This window comes from Dermacentor silvarum, chromosome 3, assembly GCF_013339745.2.
Source record: "Dermacentor silvarum isolate Dsil-2018 chromosome 3, BIME_Dsil_1.4, whole genome shotgun sequence".
NCBI lineage: Eukaryota > Metazoa > Arthropoda > Arachnida > Ixodida > Ixodidae > Dermacentor > Dermacentor silvarum.
In genome coordinates, this window is record NC_051156.1 from 674,453 (window position 1) to 680,501 (window position 6,049).

The 6,049-nt window shown below is 42.4% G+C and overlaps 1 pseudogene; it reads left to right on the top strand.

The window, feature by feature from the left end:
- The first annotated feature begins 1,467 nt into the window (after nucleotides 1–1,467).
- On the top strand, nucleotides 1,468–4,394 carry LOC125943949 (uncharacterized; annotated as a pseudogene).
- The last annotated feature ends 1,655 nt before the right edge of the window (nucleotides 4,395–6,049 follow it).

Genomic DNA, 6,049 nt, shown 5'->3' on the forward strand with positions numbered 1-6,049 from the left:
GGCATACCTGTCTAACCAGCATATTGTTTTGTGCTGGGTGCCTGGCCATCGAGGCATCGAGGGCAATGTTCTGGCTGATCAAATGGCCACATCAACTACATCGCGAGCCCTTAACCCTACCGCTTCTATCCCTGCCACAGATCTCAAGCCCTACTTGAGAAAGAAAATTCGAAGCCACTGGCAGCGCTTGTGGGATGCCGAAACGAACAACAAGCTCCACTTAGTTAAGCCACAGATAGGTCCCTGGCGTCCCGTTACGAAAATTCGAAGAACTAATGTCCTATTCTCTCGTCTGAGAATAGGACATACATTCGGCACCCACAATTTTCTCTTGACTGGAAATGACCCGCCAACCTGTGGTAGATGTGGAGAGAGGCTTACCGTTCTCCACGTGCTCGTGGAGTGCAGGGAAGCCGAAAGAGAGAGAAAAAGACACTTTCCTCTAGCGTACCAGTAGCGTCTACCTCTCCACCCCGCTATGTTTCTTGGTGACGAACCTCTCTTTAACACCAAAGCTGTTTTGGATTTTCTGAGCGATGTTATACTGCATGTTATTTGCCCAATAGTCTCGTAGCGCATCCACTCCTCAGAGGATGTCGCCGCGACAGTAGTTTTGCATAGCACGTGCCTCCAGGCCCTTACGTGTTCAAAGGGTCTGTCAAAGCAGTACTGCTTTTCGCTTATATATTTTCGTTTATCATCATCATCGTGAAATTTGTTCTTTCATTATCATAGTGCACCTCATTAGCCAATGCCATAATTTTATTACATATATTTTTACGCATTTTACAGCGATCTGTTTTTAGGCCCTTTTACAGCCACGACACACCTTTCGCAATTCATTGGTCCATTGTCAGTTCATAACCACTGTCCTGGCGCTCTTTGGCCATACCTGGCCCTTGCGCCATTAAACACCATTCATCATCATCTCCCAAAATAGAATTGCTACCACCTTCGCTTTTTTCAGAGCCGCGGGGAATATTTGAGAGATTTGAAAACGCTTCTACTAAGGCAAAAAGTAAAGGTTTAGTAATTGTCTTTTATCCGTTAATTACCCAACACACTTCAATACATTTCTGCGCATTTCTGCTAACAGTTTTCTTATTGCTTTTAAATATAACTTAGTCATAAGCAGCATACTTGAAAACATTCGGACACAAAAAATGAGGCACAGAAAAGTAACGCTTCGTGTGTGTCCTTATTTTTGCAGTGTTTTTTTTCTATTGCTGTGCTAAGAACTGAGTTATAAATAATCAACTGGCCCATCAGTGCATCTTAAAGGGACACCAAAGAGAAACACTTAATAATTTTACCTTAATAACGTCTGGGAAATACTCGATTCGTCTATTCCGCAGTAATACATTAAATATTAGATAGTGTGGCGGGATGGTATATATTCGCTTGTTTGCATTGAACAAATTTAGGCTTCCCTCTTTAAGAACAAGGCGTTTGGTGACTTCAGATCGTATGGGGTTCGTGGGATCTGAGTATCTCGCAGCCACCTTCTGGCAAATTTCGTCAAAATCGGACGATTTGAGGCCTTTTAGTTCAGGTATGACAACTAAAAAGGCTTCGAAATGAATTTTGGAACGGAAATGATGCACTGAGACATAGAGCTGCTTACGTAACAGTGTGCAATTAGCGCTAAAAGGCTGAAATTGCGATATTGTTGTAATATCGTGTTTGTACCCTCGGACTCTCGATTGTTGTGTACCCGAGCACTCGTCCTCAAACATGTACGATGACGCGCCCATTCACATATTCTAAATATACTTTCAATACAATATTTTCTAGGGCACACTCTTTACCGCAAGTGAAACATCAAGCAAAAATTGTTAAATTAAACTAAAATTCAACATACCAAAAACAATGTGACGTGACAACTTAAAAATGAACACTACGAAAATTACACCGTCAACTGCTCATTACGGGCAAAACACATGTACAAAGGCTAACATAGAAACTCAACAATACATAAAAAAACGCATAAACCATGCAATACAAATCACTGCGGCGCGGGCTCTTGCGGCAAGGTCTGCTGCCGCAGGAAGCCAGTCAGGGCTGCAGCAAGAGCGTAAAGCGGCGCCATCTCCAACATAACAGATTACTTTGATAACCTGTAGCTGCCTTTCAGGCTTTTTCTACAAGGGATGAAGATGAAACTAATGTCTAGCTGCACAAAGAACTACTTGCATAACTATGGGAAAGCGCAAATTTTTTTCTGATGTGCTTTGGCGCAACTTTCAAGCCAGCACAACTACACGCTTGAGAGCACTTGATAACAAATTCACACTGAGCAATCACGTGCGCGTCCACACAGGCGAGACGCCATTTCAGTTCCCTGCGTGCCCTCAGATGTTCTCACGAACTTGTAATCTAAACCGACACCTGCGCAACCGCGCAGGCGAAAGGGCATTTCTGTGCCCTTCAAGCCCTCAGAGAGTTTCTCAGACAAGCCTTCACTGAAAAATCACGTGCACATCCACACAGGTGAGATGCCATTTCAATGCCCTTGGAGCTTCTCAAACAAGTCCACACTAAAGAATCACGTGTCCACTTACACAGGAGACATGCCATTTCATGCCTGCACTAAAGGATCTCCTGCGCATCCACTAATGTGAGCTGTTTCAGTGCTCTTTGTGTTCCGAGCTTCTTGGAACAGTCGACACTGATAAATCACGTGTGCATCCACACATGCATGAGGCCACCAAGTGGCGCTTGATGTTCCAGAGCAGGACAAGGAAATATAGTCTTCACGTTTGGATGGGAAGTTTTCCGAAACTTTGTAATAAGAGATTTATCTGGAGTGGTCTCCTCTCAAAGGCGCTGCTTGAATGTGCTGCCGTCGCGTGCAGTGGAACAATTTTGAAAGCTTCAGCTCGTTCTCCGAAAAAAATACACGATGTCAGTACATACAAGGCCGTCGGGGAACCACTGTGTAACCTTTGGGTGCAGCAGAAACTACACTATGCAAATATTGCTCTTGGCTGCGCTAATATGCGACGTGTACCATCGGCTACAGTAGGCGTACGTGTTGTGAGCTATTCGCGAAGAGCAGCGGCGTTCGTGAATTGCCAGCGCGGATTGGAAAACCTTCTATCTGCTTGGTTGTCGTGCTCGTGTACGTTCAACCCAGTGCCACACCTCACTATCTAAGCGTCAATCGTTACGAATATTTGCGTCAACCACCGGCATTATTCTCACGCATTTAAAGTCTACTATGCAATTTGTACGTTAACCTCTCGTATGAAGCCGATGGCGTGGTTCAACACAGCTATAACTCTGTTTGATGAACCATGATACATATAAGATCTGTGCTTTGGCATTGCATCTTTGCTTTGTAAAACTTGCAGCGAACGTGCAGTTTTCCCACCAGCAGGCCCGAGCGCTGTCACACCGGGCCACAGCCGCGTAGACGGAGCAGGATAACGCAATGAGCCAGCCACTGGTGACGTACAATACATAGTGGAGTATTACAGAAACGAGAGACAGCGCTTCTCCGAGCCACGCCACAAGTCAATGAGGAAGCAGCAGGCAGCATATAGGCGGATCCAAAGTCGTACCCCCCACCCCCGAATCTTAAACCGCATATACCCGAGCTTGTGCGAGCACGAGTGCCCCGTGTGTCAGGAGCCAGGAACACTCCAACACATGACAGGAGAATGCAGGTTTAGCCAACAACACCAGCCCAAACCCCAGTATGATCCCCCATCCCATCCAACCCCTTAGAGAGCGATGGAAGATCTTGCTTTCCAGCGCCGCCCTGCGAGACCAGCTTCGGTTCGTAAGCAGGGGGCCAGGCGCCGAGAGCAGCATATGAATTCCTTTGAAGTTGGGACCATCCGGCGCATGCGCTGAAATAGCTCACTAAATACTCTTTCGAGATTTGTTGGATTTTTTTTCACGCAACAGACATAGTTTACCCGTCAAGAGTAAGCTAAGTTTATATTACGCTTTCTTTTACTCGTACCTAAATTACTGTTTTCTAGCGTGGGGTAACACCACTGCTTCGAATATTCAGAAATTATTTGTTCTTCAGAAAAAAATGCTCCGGATAATTGCTGATATCTCGTATGATGCCCCTACACGTCCCCTACGCCTGAAATATAAAATTATTGGTGTAAATAAATTGTTTGAATACAGGTTTCGCCTGTTTTTACAAAAAAAAAACGATAGCAAAAAATGATCCCTTCCTTAATCACATAGAAAAGCTTACCCCACATATTACGCCATGTGAAACTAGAAAACGACATACTTATATGTTACCACGATGCAGAACTAACTATGGTTTCGCTATGTTGTTGTACATTTTGCCTAAATACTTAAACACTGAATTCTATGAGAATTTATGTTATATGTCATTTTATGCTATTCGAGACTCATTCGTGGCTTAGTTCTTGATGACCTTATATTGTAGAGCATTGTCCTTTTCTTTTATAAGTATAATTTGGCACTGTTTGACGTTAACTGAAATGTTTTTCGTACTGTGTATTTATTAAGCGAGTATTCACTACATGTTTGAATTGCATTTGAAGTTCTATCTATCATTGTGTAATGATACACGCAACTGTTGTACTGACAATGTCTGAGACATTTCATTGCATTACACATATTGTACCTTATTATTGCACCACTTCTTGCTTTTTCCCCTTTCTTCCTCCTGTCACAACTGTCAATGTGATAAAAGGGTTCGAGAGCCTTGTCAAGCGGTCGTGTAGACTGCTTTTTCTCGCAAACCCCCAGTTTGTACTGCACACTGTATTGCAAACTGAAATAAAGCTTTGATTGATTGATTGAAATAAAGCTTTTCATTCATTCATTCATTCATTCATTCATTCATTCATGCAGCATTATCCAAAGGGTATCGCATAAAAAGAAATCGACGGATATTTGTGAGGACACGATTTCCGTGAAACAGGTGAGTGCGTCGTAGTGGTCGGCCCGAACATGAAAATTGCTTTTCAACCCCTTGCGGCGTACGAAGTTTGAAAAACTTCAACTTCAACTTTATTTTCGCATTTTCTCTCCCCTTCTTACAAAGAAGGAAAAATCCAGGGCAAGGAACAAAAAGCTGCACAAAAGCAGCTTCACCGGATTCCTTCCCCTTTCCTTGGCATGACTTACAGCATATAAATACAACAATGGGTTACAGAAGTACAAAACATATTCACATCTATACATATGCAAACATCTATGTTTAAGAAGTAAATTTACTAGCACACATGTCAGGCTCTTTATGCACGAATGTAGCAAATGTAGACACACGCTAAGATTTACGCTATGCAGGTTTTATTGCGAAATATCGGCATTATCTAGTGGTACACAAAAATGCGGAACGAAAGGGAAAATAAAAGGAGGTTCGAGACATTGTAAGCTAATTGCAAATTTAGTTTTATAAAACTTTACCAATATTTATTAAATTCGTTTGCAATGTATTTCCTGTAATCGTGTTCAGCTCAGTATGAGAAGCATATAACAAGTTTAGTATTCTCGGCACTTGGTTCTGCAATCGCTTCAAACCGTAATTTGTTCTTGGGAAAGGCAATACCCACTGATTCCAGGTTCTAAATTCGTACGACACTACCGTTGACTCAGTTAGGTTGCACAAATTTCTGAAAACCCTATTGTTAGACCAAAGACATTTTTTTTTATTTTCAAGACAAGGTTATATTAATAAAAGTGTTCAATAAGCAACACATTAAGCGCGCGAAATATTTCGAGTGTATCTGCATAAAATGGACCATTAATAATATGCCGGACGGCTTTCTTTTGTAGTGCTTTTAAACTATGAATGTTTGCGATGTCGTACCTCACACTAGATTACCGTAATTAACATGTGGAAGGAAGAGACTGTTGTATAACAAAAGCTATATTTTAGAAGGCAGCATGTGTCGTAATCGTCAAATTATACCACATGTTCTTGCCAGGCTAGACATGATAGGTTGTATGTGTGCTTCCTCAAATTAAATGCTTGTCAAAAGTCACTCCTAGAGTTTTTACATTATCTACTAGTTCTATCTTTTCCACGCCGAGATAAAGAGCATACTTA